Source organism: Felis catus, chromosome D4, assembly GCF_018350175.1.
Source record: "Felis catus isolate Fca126 chromosome D4, F.catus_Fca126_mat1.0, whole genome shotgun sequence".
Classification (NCBI taxonomy): Eukaryota; Metazoa; Chordata; class Mammalia; order Carnivora; family Felidae; genus Felis; species Felis catus.
In genome coordinates, this window is record NC_058380.1 from 84,287,283 (window position 1) to 84,305,006 (window position 17,724).

A 17,724-nucleotide genomic window follows, 5' to 3' on the forward strand; every position below is an offset into this window, starting at 1 on the left:
ATGTTTCCACAAATAAGGCTAACAAAATTTTGCATTAGAAAAATTTATTTCAGGGGTGCCTGGGTGGCTTGGTCGGTTAAGCGTCCGACTTCGGCTCAGGTCATGATCTCACGGTCTGTGAGTTCAAGCCCCACGTCGGGCTCTGTGTTGACGGCTCAGAGCCCAGAGCCTGTTTCAGATTCTGTGTCTCCCTCTCTCTCTGCTCCTCCCCTGTTCATGCTCTGTCTCTCTCTGTCTCAAAAATAAATAAACATTAAAAAAAATTTAAAAACAAAAAAAAAAGAAAAGAAAAATTTATTTCATTTAATTGTTGATCAATATTCATTTCACATTCAAAGGCCAGTTTGGCTTTTATGAAGAGACAAAAGCCTGTAGTCCATATATAGATGGTATTTAATTCATATATGAAAATTCAGGAGTATTCCAGGAAGCATCCTAGATTTCTCCCAAATGTGATCTGACATGTTCAATTTGCTCATAAAAATTCACTTTTATCTTCAAAACATGCAAAATGTACTTAAGCATGATGGCCGGACAGATGAAATTTTTGGGGAGGTTTTTTGGATGAAAAATAAAAAGAGCACATGATTCTGCGATGTCCAGAACTCTTATTACTTGGGTCTTGCTATTTATTTTGATGACAAAATCATTATAAACAGTGCATCAGACATTATCAAGAGAAAAAAGGCCCTGAGGATTGCAGCTCAGAAGTTCATCTCTTTGAAGTCAGAGAAAAGACTTTTAAGACTGTCAAGATTTCCTCTTCTCCAAAATAAACTCCATAAATGTAAAGTGAAAATTGATAAATAACATTTTAAGGTTTGTCAAGCCACAACCACATCACACAAGAACAGTTAAGTCTAAACTTTCTGGCAAAGAAGTTCTAAGGAGAAAATGCCCACTAATTTCCAAATGAAAGCAAGACCTTCATAGTGTTTCATCTGAGCTCCTTTTTTTTTTTTTTTTTTAATTTTTTTTTCAACGTTTATTTATTTTTGGGACAGAGAGAGACAGAGCATGAACGGGGGAGGGGCAGAGAGAGAGGGAGACACAGAATCGGAAACAGGCTCCAGGCTCTGAGCCATCAGCCCAGAGCCCGACGCGGGGCTCAAACTCACAGACCGCGAGATCGTGACCTGGCTGAAGTCGGACGCTTAACCGACTGCGCCACCCAGGCGCCCCTGAGCTCCTTTTTTAGATAGTTCCTATTGCTATGTCTTCAAGTTCATTGATTTTTTCCTTTTGCGGTGTCTAATCTGCTCTTAAACTCACACGGTATAGTTTCCATTTCAGATACTATACTTTTCATCTCTAGAAGTTCCATCTAGGTTTTCTTAAATATCTTCTACTTCTTTCCTCATCATGTTCATGTTTCCCTGTATTATCTTGAACATATGGAACATGTTTATAACAGCTATTTTAACATCCTTGTTTGCTAATTCTATCATTCTGGCATTTCTGGGAAGTCCTCTTTTCATATTGTTCTGAACCGGACATTTTTAAAACAAATTCACTTGGCAAAATTCTAAGTTTCAGAAACTCGTTCATTCTATTACAAACTGACCTTGAAAAGGTTCAGTAGGATCTTTCCGAAACACAATATGATACTGTCACTTCCCTGTTTAAAACCTTTTGCAACCTTTCAAATGAAAACAAAAGAGACCATTAATAGTACCTGGGTTCCACAAAGCCTTCCAGTATATTTTGCCCTGCTTTCAACTCAATCTCCTGACATTTCAGAACACACACCTTAGGCTCCATTCACACCACGTGCTTGCAGTATCCTAATCAGGTCCTAGCATATATACATGCTAGCTCCTGTTACTATTCATGCCGGCCTCTCAGCCCAGAGGCTCTCTATTCCGTCTATCCAGTCATCTTTCGAGATTTAGCTCAAGTATCCATTCTACTGGGAAGACTTCCCTAACATTCCTCTCACCCTACTCAACCCAAGCCTCCAACTTCTAGCAGAATTAGAAGAGCCCTTTTCTATGTCCTCACAGCATTCTATTATGTCTACTATTATAGCAAGTCTCAATGACAATGGAGCTAAAATTGTGTAATTTGGTGTCTGCCTCATATATTAGCCTAAATCTTGAGGCCATAAGCTTTATTTTATGACTGACTATATCCCCAGTGCCTAGTATAGTACCTGGGATGGTGCAGACAACATCTAAATGTTTGCTGAGTGAATGACTGCAAGAATAAAAAGATGGATGGATGGACGGATGGATGGATGGATGGATGGGAGGGAGGGAGGGAGGGAGGAAAATCTCAAATGCCTATGTCTCCAGATGCTATCAGGAAAAGAAATTCATTGCTTTGTATAACATAGTCGTTAAGAGCAAGAGAAATGGAGTCAAACCTGGGTTCAAATCCTGACTCTGCCACTTACTAAATACATGATCTCAGGCATTACCTTAAATTCCTGATTCTCAGCTTCTCTATTGTTATCTAAGAGTTACAGAGGTATTATAAGGAAGGAGATAATATATGTAAAATGCTTAGCCTGGGTCATGACACAAAGCAGGCATTCTAATGTGTTCATATCTACCCATTCATTACCTAGTAAGTGTGAGGACTCTGGCTCTTGGGAAATGTTGACAATGAGCAATATTTCTGTGCAGCTCAATGAAGACAGTGTTTGTAAACAGTATTCCCAAACCTTCATCTATCACTTAAATATCTGACCAGGTTGAGACAATCTAACTCGGTGTTTTTTGATGAATAAAGGTTTGTATACCGTCAGAAGCTTGTCTAAGCAGACACGTGGAGAAGGGCTTCTTCCCTGGCAATGGCATGGGTGGTAAGTTTAGTCTACATCTCTGAATCTGAATGTTCCTATGTTCTCTCATCCATTCCACAAATCACTTATTGAGTACTTGCTATTTGCTAAGCATTGTGTTAGGGACTAAGGAAAACAAAACAATAAAACAGACAATGTCCAGCCTCCAAACTTATAACTATCATACTGCTTACAAGAATTCTTCATCACATGGACAACTCTCAAGTCCTCTCAGCCTTCATTTCATCCTAAACCAAACTCTTCCTTCACCTCTATTTCTTCTCTAGGACACCCTATTTCAGTACCACCATCTACCTAGTTTTTCAATGTCCAGTCTTAGGCCCTTCTCTTTCTTCACTTACGCATGCTGGAGACTCCAGTTAATCTCTCTATGCATAGGACTCCTACATTCACATTCCTAGCTCATAGTTCTCTCTCTCTTCTAAACTTCAAACATGCAAGTATAAACAACTATTTGAAAACTTCTCTTAGGTATAGCAAAGTCATCTCGAAAAGAAGACAAAACTCGTGCTGCTCCTCCCACTCCCCGACACACATTAAAAAACTGAATTAACACCCAGTCTTCCAAAGCCTCCTAATTCAGTGAGCAGCACAATACATCAAGTTGTGCAAGTCAGAAATCTAGGGAGTCACCTTTGGTACCTCTCCTCTCTCATACTTCTCATATCTAATTCATCCCTAAGTCCTATGAATTTCACCTCTTAAATATTCCCAGAATCTGTCCTCTTCCCTCAATCTCCACTGTGGACCCTGCCCATCTTTCAATCTCATCCATCCTATTTTCTCTTCCCTATTTTGTGTTCCAGCCATGCTGGCCTTTATTAGTCCCCTGCCACAGTGTCACTGCCTCCTCCTGCCACAGTGTCACTGCCATGCAGTTCCATCTGCCAGGAACCTCCCCCTGCCAAATACCTCTGGTATCACTTTCTCAGGGAATTTCTCCCTGACTCCCAAGGCCAGGCTCTCATAAATGGCATTCCTTTCCTTCAGATTACTCAACTCAGTTTTTATGCAAACATTATTTGGCTTAATTATTTGATATAATTATTTGAATTATTTGCCCATTTCTCTCACTATATTGTTGAATTCATGAAAGAGAGACCATGTCTGGCTCTACTCACCATTGTATATACCCAGCAAAATGCATGGTATATAACAAACACTCAATAAATATTTATTGAATGTATTAATGAATACAAATGTGAGTGAAACGAGCCAGTTACAAAGTGCTCTTACAATTAATAATTTCTTCTTCCCCATCAAACTGCACATTTTTTGAGTGCAGCGATCACATTTCTCTTGTTCTTCATTTTATCCTCAATACCTAAGGCCTGAAACTCCATCATAAATATTTGCTGAATGAAGGAATAACAAAGAACTGAAGGCTTCAAGATTAAGCTGGATATCAAGAGGAGAAGAGTGAGAAAGGCATTTCTGATTGAAGAAACAGCAAAAGCAGACAGGGTATCAGTGTCAAGAAGCTGCCAGTTAAAGAATGTGATCTGTAGGATGCATGGGATCACAGCTGAGGGTCAGAATGGGAAGGGCCTCTCTTAGGCTGTATTATCTAGGTAAGTGCTTCTCAATGATGACTCTAAGGAATATAAATTAGAAGCAGCAACCTACAAAGGGGGGAGAGCAGACAGAAGTGGTCATGTAGATGCAAAAATGGGGAAATATAAAGAATTCAAATTGCAAAGTTGTCAGAAAACATAATGGAAGGTCAAATATTCTTATATGCTTACATAAGCCCACAAGGGCACCACTGTATCATAGCATAGTGCATTCTCTGAATCATTCAGAAAGAGCTAAGTTATACTGCTGTTGCTGAACTACTACCAGTATTGGTTGTAGCAGTAGCTGGCTGTAGTTACAGTATTTGACAGCAACAGAAATAAACGTTTCCTGAGCACTTGCCATGTATTTTCTCATTTTATTTTCCTAACTACCCTGTTAAGAAGCTTCTATCCTCATTTTACACACAAGATAACTAGAGTACATAGGACTGAAGTAATCAATCCATCCAAGACCATGCTGATGATAAGTGTTAATGCCAGAATTCAAACACAGACTACAGCTTTGGATCCCACTATGTTATACTCCAATTAAGAAGACGGGGAGGGGTGCCTGGGTGGTGCAGTCGGTTAAGCGTCCGACTTCGGCCAGGTCACGATCTCGCGGTCCGGGAGTTCGAGCCCTGCGTCGGGCTCTGGGCTGATGGCTCAGAGCCTTGAGCCTGTTTCCGATTCTGTGTCTCCCTCTCTCTCTGCCCCTCCCCCATTCATGCTCTGTCTCTCTCTGTCCCAAAAATAAATAAACGTTGAAGAAAAAAAAAAAAAAAGAAGACGGGGAAAGGGGCGCCTGGGTGGCTCAGTCGGTTAAGCATCCAACTTCGGCTCAGGTCATGATCTCGCGGTTCGTGAGTTCAAGCCCCGCGTCAGGCTCTGTGCTGACAGCTCGGAGCCTGGAGCCTGTTTCAGATTCTGTGTCTCCCTCCCACTCTCTGACCCTCCCCCATTCATGCTCTGTCTCCCTCTGTCTCAAAAATAAATAAACGTTTAAAAAAAAAAAAAAAAGAAGACGGGGAAATATTAACACATTTTAGAGAATCTCTATGAAAAATTATTAAAATAAAGTGTGACAATGAATGAAATAAACTTCAGTGATCGATCTACAAAACCCCAGTTTCCCAAGGGCTCTGAGAAGCTGAGGGTATGTCAGAATGAAGCAAACCCAGTGAACTCCGCGTCTTGGTATACTTTGCAGCTGCACTCTCCAACATGTAGCTAGCGAGCACTTGAACTATGGCTAGTCTGAATTGACTGTATATAGCAAAGAAACACTGAATTTTTAAAACTTATGACCAAAAAGAACATTAAAAATCTCCTTAATTTTGTCAATAACATGTTGAAATAATAATATTTTAGATACAATGGGTTAAAGAAAATATAACCCATGAAAATTATAAAAATTACTTCAATTATAATAATTATTAGGGAAATAAATTTCACCCATCTTTTGGAAACTTTTAAAAATGTGGTTATTAGAAAATTTCATGGCTCACATTTGCAGCTTGCTTTATGTATTTTTTCCAGCTTTGAGATATAACTGAAATATAACATCGTGAAAGTTTATTCCTGGTAATCAGTTTGTAAAATACGTGTATTTGATACACTTATGTATTATAAAACAATTACCACCAAGTAGGGTTAGTTAGCTAACACCTCCAACACATCACATAGTTACCATTTCTTTTTTGTGATAAGAATACTAATGGTCTACTCTCTTAGCAATTTTCAAGTATATAAAATAGTATTATTAACTATAATTGCAATGCTGTACATTAGATCTCCAAAGCTTATTCATTTTATAACTGGAAGTTTGTAGTTTTTGACCAGTATTTCCCACCCTTCCCCCATCCCCCAGTCCGTGGTAACCACCATTCTAATCTCTGTTTCTGTGAGTTCAGTTTTAGAGTCCATATATATGTGACATCATGCGGTATTTGTCTTTCTCTGATTTATCTCTTTCAGCATAACGCTCTCAAGGTCAATCCATGTTGTTGCAGACGGCAGGATTTCTTTATCTTATCTTTTCATCCATAGACAGACATTCAGGTTGCTTCCATATCTTAACTATTGTGAACAGTGTTGCAATGAACAAGGGAGTGTAGATATCTCTTCAAGATCCTGTTTTCATTTCCTTTGGATATATACCCAGAAGGGGAATTACTAGAGCACATGGTAGTTCTAGTTTTCATTTTTTGAGGATCCTCCATATTGCTTTCCATTGTGGCTGCACCTCTTCACATTCCTAGCAACAGTGCACAAGGGTTTTCTTTTCTCCACATCCTCGCCAACACTTGTTATATCTTGTCTTTTTGATGATAGCCATTCTAACAGGTGTGAGGTGATTGCATTATATTTCTTTTGGACAGCACTGCTCTATTGCCAGACACTTCCACTCACTGAGCAATGCAATAATCTCAAAAGTATACTACTCCAGCTTCTGGACTATCGCAAAACTCTTCAGGCTTTTAGTAGCTCACCTGTCAGTAGCTGATAAAGAGCAACAGTAAATAAGAGACCAGTGAAATATGTTGAATGTTAAAGGGACAGCTGAACAGAAGAAGGCAAAGAACAGCCATTCTTGTGTACCATAGAGTCAGAACATATGACTACGGTCTCTGCACAAAATTGGGCTAGTCAAAATTACCCTTAAAAAAATCCCTTAAATTAACTATGAAGTACAGTAAATGTGGTTCTGTGCAAAGAGCAGTATATACCTCCCACCTCAAGTTCTTGACAGGATAAAATCTCACTGAATTTTATTTCTCTCTCTTTCACGAATGGGTGTTACTCAAAAGATACTGTTTCACTCTTGAATCCGAGTAAATATAAATTAAAAAGGAATGTTTAAAAAATTTTTATATGTCAAAAATAGACCTACATTAATACAGTCAACTGATATTTGACAAAGGAGCAAAGGCTTTGGGAGCAAAGCAGCAAAAGGAATGGAGAAAGGATAATCTTTTCAAGTGGGTATTCACATGCAAAAATGACTAAATCTAGACACAGACCTTACACCTTTAACAAAAATGAACTCAAAATGGATCACAGGCCTAAACGTAAAGCAAAAATCACATAAAACTTCTAGAGGATAACATACAGGAAAATCTAGATAACCCTGAGTTTGGTGATTACTTTTTTTTTTAAATTTTTTTAATGTTTGTTTATTTTTGAGAGAGACGGAGACAGAATGCAAGTGGGTGGGACAGAGAGAAGAGGGAGACACAGAATCCGAAACAGGCTCCAGGCTCTGGGCTGTCAGCACAGAGCCTGACGCGGGGCTCGAACTCACGAGCTGCAAGATCATGACCTGAGCTGAAATCGGACGCTCAACTGACCGAGCCACCCAGGCGCCCCGTGATTACTTTTTAGACACAACACCAAAACACAATCTATGAAAGAAAAAACTGGTAAGTTGGAGTTGATGCTGTTAAGGAAATGAAATGATAAGCCACCGATTGGGGAAAAAAATCCCTACAAAACACATATCTGATAAATAGACAAAGAACTCTAAAAAAAATCAGTAAGAAAACCACCTGATTAAAAAATTGGCCATGGCACAAAAACAGACACTCAGATCAATGGGACAGAATAGAAAACTCAGAAATGGACCCACAAACGTATGGCCAACTAATCTTTGACAAAGCAGGAAAGAATATCCAAAGGAATAAAGACAGTCTCTTCAGCAAGTGGTGCTGGGAAAACTGGACAGCGACATGCAGAAGAGTGAACCTGGACCACTTTCTTACACCATACACAAAAATAAACTCAAAATGGATGAAAGACCTCAAGGTAAGACAGGAAGCCATCAAAATCCCCAAGGAGAAAGCGGAAAAACCTCTTTGATCTTGGCTGCAGCAACTCTTACCACGTCTCCAGAGGCAACAGAAACAAAAGCAGAAATGAACTATTGGGACCTCATCAAAATAAAAAGCTTCTTCACAGAGAAGGAAACAATCAGTAAAACTAAAAGGCAACCGACGGAATGGGAGAAGATATTTGCAAACGATATATCAGATAGAGGGTTAGTATCCAAAATCAATAAAGAACTTATCAAACTCAACACCCAAAAAACAAATAATCCATTGAAGAAATGGGCAGAAGACATGAATAGACACTTCTTCAAAGAAGACATCCAGATGGCCAAACGACACATGAAAAAATGTTCAACATCACTCATCATCAGGGAAATACAAATCAAAACCACAATGAAATACCACCTCACACCTGTCAGAATGGCTAACATGAACAACTCAGGCAACAACAGATGATGGCGAGGATGCAGAGAAAGAGGATCTCTTCGGCACTGCTGGTGGGAATGCAAACTGGTGCAGCCACTCTGGAAAACATTATAGAGGTTCCTCAAAAAATTAAAAATAGAACTACCCTATGACCCAACAATGGCACTACTAGGTATTTATCCAAGGGATACAGGAATGCTGTTTCAAAGGGGCACACGCACCCCAATGTTTATAGCAGCACTATTGACAATGGCCAAAGTATAGAAAGAGACCAAATGTCCATCAATGGATGAATGAATGAATAAAGAAGATGTGGGGTGTGTGTGTGTGTGTGTGTGTGTGTGTATGTGTATAATGCTCATATATATATATATATATATATATATATATATATATATATAAAATACTCCATTATATATATAATGCAGTATTACTTGGCAATCAAAAAGAATGAAATCTCGCCATTTGCAACTACGTGAAACTAGAGGGTATTATTATGTTAAGCGAAATTAGTCAGAGAAAGACATAAATCATATGACTTCACTCATATAAGTACAGTAAGATACAGAACAGATGAACACAAGGGAAGGGAAGCAAAAATAAAAATAGGGAGGGGGGAAAAACATAAGAGACTCTTAAATATGGAGAACAAACAGGGTTACTAGAGTGGTTGTGGGGGGGGGGGGGTGGGCTAAATGGGTAAGGGGCATTAAAGAATCTGCTCCTGAAATCACTGTTGCACTATATACTTGGATATAAATTGGATATAAATTAAATATAACTTGGATATAAATTAAAAACAAAAACAAAAACAAAAAACTGACCAAACACCTGAACAGACAGCTCACCAAAGAATACAGATAGGTGTCAAAAAGCATGTGAAAAAATGCTCAAGACCACTTCCTTAGGGAACTGCAAATTAAAACAAAAATGGGATACCACTGGACACCTAGTAAAATAGCTAAAATCCAAAACGTTTACAAAACCAAATGCTGGAAAGGATTTGTAGCAAAAGGAACTCCCATGTGTTGATGATGGAAATGTCAAATGGTATAACCCTTTGGAAGACATTTGGACAGCTTCTTAGAAAGCTATTTAATAAACAAAGGCTTATCATACAATCCAGCAACTGCACTCTTAGGTATTCGTAAAATGAACTGAAAACTTAACGTCTACATGAAAACCTGCCATAAATGTTTATAGCAGATTTACTATAAAGATTGGAAGCAACCAAGCTGTCCTTCAACAGGTGAATGGAAAAACAAACTATGGTACATTCATGCCATGGAATATTATTCAGCAATATAAAGAGATGAACTATCAAGCCACAAAAAGACATGAAGGAACCTTAAATACCTTAAATACATATTGCTAAGGGAAAACAACAATCCGAAAAGGCTACGTATAGTAGGATTCCAACCACCTGACATTCTGGAAAATGCAAAATGGTAGGCACAATAAAATGATAAGTGGTTGCTAAAGGTGAACAGGGAAGAATGAGAAGGTGGAGCATGGGGGGCATTTTTAGGGCAGTGAAACAATTAGTGATGATGCAATCATCAGAGCCTGGCTGGCTAAGTCAGGAGAGTGGGAGACTCTTGATCTCATGGTTGTGAGTTTGAGCTCCACACTGGGTGTAGAGATTACAAATAAATAAACTAAAAAAATAAATAAATAAATAACTGAACAACACAAAGAGTGAACCCTAATATGTAAACTATTGTCTTTAGTTAATAATAATGTATCAATATTGGTTCATCAATTGTTAACAAATGTACTCCACCAATGCAAGGTGTTAATAACAGGGGAAAACAAGTGTCATGAATGAGATGTGTAGCAACTCTGAACTTCCTGTGCAGTTTTTCCATAAACCTAAAACCACTCTAAAAAATAAAGCCTATTTATGGGGCGCTTGGGTGGCTCAGTTGGTTGGGCGTCTGACTTCGGCTCAGGTCCTGATCTCACCACTTGTGGGTTCGAGCCCCGCAACAGGCTCTGTGCTGACAGCTGGGAGCCTGGAGCCTGCTTCAGATTCTGTCTTCCTCTCTCTCTCTCTCTGCCCCTCCCCTGCTCATGCTCTGTCTCTCTCTCTCTCAAAAATAAATAAATATACAAAAAATTAAAACAAAAAAGCCTATTTAAAAAATGTTTTGGGGTGCCTTGGTGGCTCAGTCAGTTAAGTGTCCGACTTCAGCTCAGGTCATGACCTCGTGGTCCGCTGGTTTGGGCCCCATGTTGGGCCCTGTGCTGACAGCTCAGACCCTGGAGCCTGCTTTGGATTCTGTGTCTCCCTCTCTCTTTGCCCCTCTCCAACTCGTGCTCTATCTCTATCTCTCTCAAAAATAAACATTTAAAAAGAAATAAATAAATATAAAAAATGTTTTAAAAATCTTATGGGTAACTGACTTCAGAATTTTAAATAAATAAAAACAGAAAACAACAACAAAGAAAGCATTAAAAAAACAAGCTTAAAACAAGTTGACTAACATGAAACTAACACATCAATAGTGAAGATAAAATTTAGTAAGAGAAATGAAGCAACAGAAAGACAAATAAAGAAACTGATCCCATTCACAATTGCACCAAGAATCATAAAATACCTAGGAATGAACCTAACCAAAGATGTAAAAGATCTGTATGATGAAAACTATAGAAAGCTTATGAAGGAAATTGAAGAAGATAGAAAGAAATGGAAAAACATTCCGTGCTCATGGATTGGGAGAATAAATATTGTTAAAATGTCAATACTACCCAAAGCTATCTACACATTCAATGCAATCCCAATCAAAATTGCACCAACATTCTTCTCGAAGCTAGAACAAGCAATCCTAAAATTTGTATGGAACCACAAAAGACCCCTGAATAGCCAAAGTAATATTGAAGAAGACCAAATCGGGAGGCATCACAATCCCAGACTTTAGCCTCTACTACAAACTTGTAATCATCAAGACAGCATGGTGTTGGCACAAAAACAGACACATAGACCAATGGAATAGAATAGAGACTCCAGAATTGGACTCACAAAAGTATGGCCAACTAATCTTTGACAAAGCAGGGAAGAATATCCAATGGAAAAAAGACAGTCTCTTTAACAAATGGTGCTGGGAGAACTGGACAGCAACATGCAGAAGAATGAAACTAGACCACTTTCTTACACCATTCACAAAAATAAACTCAAAATGGATAAAGGACCTGTATGTGAGACAGGAATCCATCAAAACCCTAGAGGAGAAAGCAGGAAAAAACCTCTGTGACCTCAGCCGTAGCAATTTCTTACTTGACACATCTCCAAAGGCAAGGGAATTAAAAGCAAAAATGAACTATTGGGACCTCATGAAGATAAAAAGCTTCTGCACTGCAAAGGAAGCAATCAATAAAACTAAAAGGCAACCGACGGAATGGGAAAAGATATTTGCAAATGACGTATCAGACAAAGGGCTAGTATCCAAAACCCAAAAAACAAATAACCCAGTGAAGAAATGGGCAGAAAACATGAATAGACACTTCTCTAAAGAAGACATCCAGATGGCCAACAGGCACACGAAAAGATGCTCAACGTCGCTCCTCATCAGGGAAATACAAATCAAAACCACACTCACGCCAGTCAGAGTAGCTAAAATGAACAAATCAGGAGACTACAGATGCTGGAGAGGATGTGGAGAAACAGGAACCCTCTTGCACTGTCGATGGGAATGCAAACTGGTGCAGCCACCCTGGAAAACAGTGTGGAGATTCCTCAAAAAATTAAAAATAGATCTACCCACGATCCAGCAACAGCACTGCTAGGAATTTACCCAAGGGATACAGGAGTGCTGATGCATAGGGGTACTTGTACCCCAATGTTTTTAGCAGCACTGTCAACAATAGCAAAATTATGGGAAGAGCCTAAATGTCCATCAACTGATGAATGGATAAGGAAATTGTGGTTCGTATGCACAATGGAATACTACGTGGCAATGAGAAAGAATGAAACGTGGCCTTTTGTAGCAACGTGGATAGAACCGGAGAGTGTTATGCTAAGTGAAATAAGTCATACAGAGAAAGACAGATACCATATGTTTTCACTCCTATGTGGATCCTGAGAAACTTAACAGAAGACCATGGGGGAGGGAAGGGAAAAAAAGAAAAAAGAAAAAAAAAAAGGTTAGAGAGGGAGGGAGACAAACCATAAGAGACTCTAAAAAACTGAGAACAAACTGAGGGTTGATGGGGGGGTGGGAGGGAGGGGAGGGTGGATTATGGGTATTGATGAGGGCACCTGTTGGGATGAGCACTGGGTGTTGTATGGAAACCAATTTGACAATAAATTTTATATTAAAAAAAATGTTTAGTAAGAGAAACTCCCCTATAAAAAAGACAATGATTTAGGGGCGCCTGGCTGGCTCAGTCAGTGACTCTTGAACTTGAGGTTGAGAGTTCAGCTTTGCGCAGTGGCAGTATTGTAGCCAATGAGGTTTATCCGAGGCGCGATTATTGCTAATTGAGAGTTCAAGTCCCACGTTGGGTGTGGAGATCACTTAAAAATAAAATCTTAAAAAAAAAAAAAAAAAAGAGTGATTTAGGCAGGTTTAAAAAAGAAAAACCTCACAAAATTATTCAACATATCTAAAACAAAAAGGCAAAGGTAATAGGCTGAACAAAGACAGATTAGAAAAACGCGAAGAACAGGAGGTGGAAAAGCTCCTATTACTGAAATAAAGCAAAGAAAAGGGCAGGACACACAATTCATAAAACAAAGAGGGCTGTTTTATATTGAAAAAAGTACAACTCACAATAAAGATATGAAAGGCACGAACATTTTTGTGCGCTGCAATATGTAAAGTGGAAACTGTTGAAATCATAGGGGAAACTGACAAAAACAAACAAGAAAATGGAAACATTAATTCAATTCTCTTAATCATCCATAGACCAAATAGTCAAAAATATAAGAATGTAATTGTAATTAAATATATCATTTTAATAAGAATATAATGAATTCTATAACCTACAGAGAATGTTTCCAGAATCCACAAAATATTTATGAAAGTTCATTGTATAGTAAGCCCCCATAAATAAATAAACAAATAAATTTCTAAGCAGAAATTTTACAGGCCACGTTTCCTGATGAAAATTCAATAAACATGAATCTACACAACAAAGTATAAAAATTCAACTACCTAGAGACTGAAATGATTTCAGTTCATTTCTTACAAACGTTTTTCCTAAAATCAGGGTATGAAAAAAGCAGGAAATTAGCTAAAGTACCACATTCCATCTTGCTCAAGAGTTAACAGGTAGAAGAGTAAAGGAGGCCAAAAATTCTAGCCAAATTCTCCATTCCTTCCCTGGGGCCAAAGCCTACTACTATTGATAGTTTTCAAGGCACAGAAACAGGAGAGCAGTATTTCTAAATCAACTGTTTTCTTAACAACCAGACTGAAACCATGTATCTAGCGATTTGGCCCCCTGTGAATGAAGAGCTCTTTGCAGGGCCAACCCACTGGAAAAGATCAAAGAAGGATCTATTCTAACACTTTAAGTACAAATAGGTCAGGAAGAAAATACCTTGTACTGTACTGCCTGATAGGAAGAGATCCCAGGGATTTACTTTATAGACTGTCTTATACCAAACAAAACTGTGAAATCCACTGTTACATGAGGATTGCAAAAAATTTCAAAGGATCAATGGTTTCTCCAGAATCAATGTAACTTTGTAATTCACAATATACTTACAGAGCAACTATTAAAAAACGTGAACATGCTGGATACCTCAGGAATATAAATATTAATAAGATTTATTCAATTTCAGAGGCTTACAAACTAGTACAAGAGATCATCTCTACTTTGGGGGTTTGGAATTGCTAATTAAATTGTTTGAATCTTCCTTAATCCTCACTTATTTTTCATCTCTTTATCAGTTTTTGGTAGGAATGCATCAAAATTTCCCATTTTGACTATGGATCACTCAATGCCACTTTACAATTCCCTTAAAATATTTTGGTACTATACTGCTAGGTGCATATGCAGTCAGAAGCATTATGTTATCTTGGTGGGGCTGTTCCTTTTTTTCATTATGCAGTTTACCAAAATATCCCTATTGATGTGTTTTTGCCCTAAATTCTACTGTTTTGACTCTTTGCAACAGGCCCATCTCCCCACCTCACCACCATGCTTTGTCTCCCTTGGCCAGGTAAAGCTGAAGACTCTAGGCCCATGGGAAAGGAGAAGGCAGAATGGCTGTCTGACAGCTTCTGGAGTGGAAAAAGAAAGTAAGGATCTTTTGTAAAGGGAAAGTTCTTTTTTTGTTTGTTTTTAACGTTTATTTATTTTTGACAAGGAGAGTCAGAGAGCGAGTAGGGGAGGCACAGACACAGAGAAAGGAGGCACAGAATCAAAGCAGGCTCCAGTTTCTGAGCTGTCAGCACAGAGCCGAATGTGGGGCTCAAGCTCACGAACTGCCAGATCATGACCTGGCACTTAACCAACTGAGCCACGCAGATGCTCCTGTGAAGGGAAAGTTCTCAATTCTAATGTAGTCTAATTAACATTTTGTTTTCTAATATGGATCCTGCTTTCAGTATCATATATAAGAACTCTTCATTTAGTTCTTGGTCCCAAAGGTTTTCTGTTCTTTCTTCTAAAAGTTTAAAGTTTTACATTTCATTCTCAATTCATTTTTGAATCAATTTTTTACAAGGTATATGAGGTTTAGGTTGATTTGTTTTGGTGTATGGATGTCCCATTGCTCCAGCATAATTTGCTGTAAAGGCTAACCTTCATCCATTTCATTTGTATGTGCTTTTAATATGAAGACTAGTTTGCATCTGCCTCCAGTTCTAGGAAATACTCTGGCATTCTCTCTTCAGATATCGTTTCTTGAGATTCCTTCCATTCTCTGCCTCACAAGTGGGAGGCTCTCCATCTTTGCTCCACGTCTCTTAACTTACTCGTCTTCCATTCTCTGTGTCTCCTTATCTCTGTGTGTTAGTGTTACGTCCTAGGTTGAATTCACTGGTAGTACCTTTCATCTCAGTCCCTCTTAACTGTGTCCAGTCTAGAGTTTATCCCATATACTCTTTTGTTGTTACTTTAATAACCACATTTTATATTTCCAGTACCTTTAATTGGTTCTCTTCTAACTGGTTAATTCTCATCTGCTTAGTTTTGTTTCACCATTTCCTAGGAATTTACCATGGATGTTATTCCTTCATCTCTTTGATGATTTTAAACATATTTATTTGAAGTTAATTTGCAGATTGCTTTACTATATTCTGTTGGGAGTGAATTTATCTCCTAATTATTGTCTTTCTTAGTAGTTATACTCGCTTGAGAATTTTAATTTGCTAGCTCCTCTTGAATAGGAACAGTTTCTCTTTCTCTTTCTCCCTCCTTCTCCCTGCCTCCCTGTTTTTACAGTTATTGCCACCGTCTTCCATCCCCATCCAAGCAGAGGCCTCCACCATACAACCAGGTCTTATACCCATCCCTTGCAAACACCACCAGGGAGATCATAAACCCAGTCATGTCATGGCCAGGTCCCAGTAGCACTGCTATCTCTATTCCCCTACCACCCCAGAAACACAACTTGAAACAAGTCACAGACTCAGTCAGCTTTGTTCAGTTTCTTTTCATAAGTGGGACAGTCCCATCCCAGCTCCCAGGTTCTAGCAGTGAGACTTCCTCTGATCCCTATCCAGGCACAAAGTTCCTCTGGTCTCCATACCCTCAAGCAGTGTTTCCTACTCTTTTCTGACATCACGGCATACTTTGAAAATAACAGTATGAGTATGGTACATGGGTAGAGGGATGAGACTCTTCCCTACCCAGAAATGCCAGCTGGGGCTCCAACCACCCCAGGCCCTGCCTAGCTACCCCAAAGCCTGAAAATAATCACAACATGTTTTTTGGGAAGTACCACCCTAAAAGAATCAACTCCCTGCACATGCTGCCTATTTCCATACCTGGTTCCATTTTTAGCCTACCAGGATGTTTATCTTGTTATTCAACTACAGGTATGTCAGTAACATACTTCACTTATCATTGCTATGTATTTGGAACAGAATTCAGAATTTAAAGCCTGAATGTGAAGGATAATCATAACAGAAGTCCATGCTTTTCCCTCTATTTTAGAACACCCTCCTCTCAACCCCTCTGCATCACTTTCCCTACTCCTTCAAGTTTCAGCTTAGATGTATAATCAAGGTAGCTCTTCATGACTCCATTCTCATCCTCAAATATGGGATCAGACATTCTCACAGAACCTGATTTTACATGCTACTGTACTGTATTCCTATTGCTTATCTACCTTAGATAGTAAGCTCTCTAATGGCATGACCTGCCTTTTTCGTTTCTGGATGTCAAGATCTAGCACTGTGCCTGCAGTAAGTAGGAACTCAATGAATATTTTAATATGACCCACACACAGTCATAGTGGGTATAATGTAATAGTGAAGAGCCAGGGCTCTGAAGCCAGGGATCCCTAGGGCTTAATGCCAGTTCTACCACTTACTGTGTAATTTAGGAAAGTGACTTAGCCGCTCTAAGTTTTAGTTTCCTCATCTGTAACATGTATGTCACAGTTAAATCCTGACTCTTGTTCCTTACTAGTCGTGTGACCCTAGGCAATCCTTTGTGTCTCTTGGTCTCAGTGCCTGCACTAAGCAATCTCTTAATTAACTCAGACAACATGTGTAAAGTCACCAGCACTTTGACTCCTTTCTCTACTTTGTTTACACTTCATGCTGAAAAAAGGGTAACACTATAGCTCAGCCTTGGTCAAGCCTTTTTTTGAGCCTAGGTGGTCGAAAAGGCTTTCTATTGCCACAGGAGCAGTAAACATTATATTCACAGTGTATTCAGGCAAAGTGGAGGCAATGTCAATGAGAACTTGAAAAAATAATTCTAAGTGCAAATGTAATGTATTTCAAGAAGAAAAAGCAACCAAGCAACTGACCACAGACTGGACCATTCTAAGAGAAGAGAAAGTCTCCAGGAGAATCCATTTCCAAAATGAAGGCATCCACTACATTTTGCTGTATTGTAAATCCTACTGCTGAAGAGAGCACAGCAAACAGAAGAGGATGGCTGTCAGATAAGATATTCAAGTATGGGGGAACCGATGCAGCAAAGC

At 38.9% G+C, this 17,724-nt stretch overlaps 1 protein-coding gene and 1 non-coding gene across 9 annotated transcripts in view; one reads left to right on the top strand and one right to left on the bottom strand.

Annotated features, from left to right (window-relative positions):
- MAPKAP1 (MAPK associated protein 1) overlaps positions 1-17,724 on the bottom strand; it is a 246,002-nt gene that overhangs the window by 117,979 nt on the left and 110,299 nt on the right. The gene's annotated exons all lie outside the window — the stretch shown is intronic.
- LOC111557686 lies at positions 13,035-13,175 on the top strand. Its single transcript, XR_002737916.2, has one exon. It is a non-coding gene; the product is annotated as a U4 spliceosomal RNA (small nuclear RNA).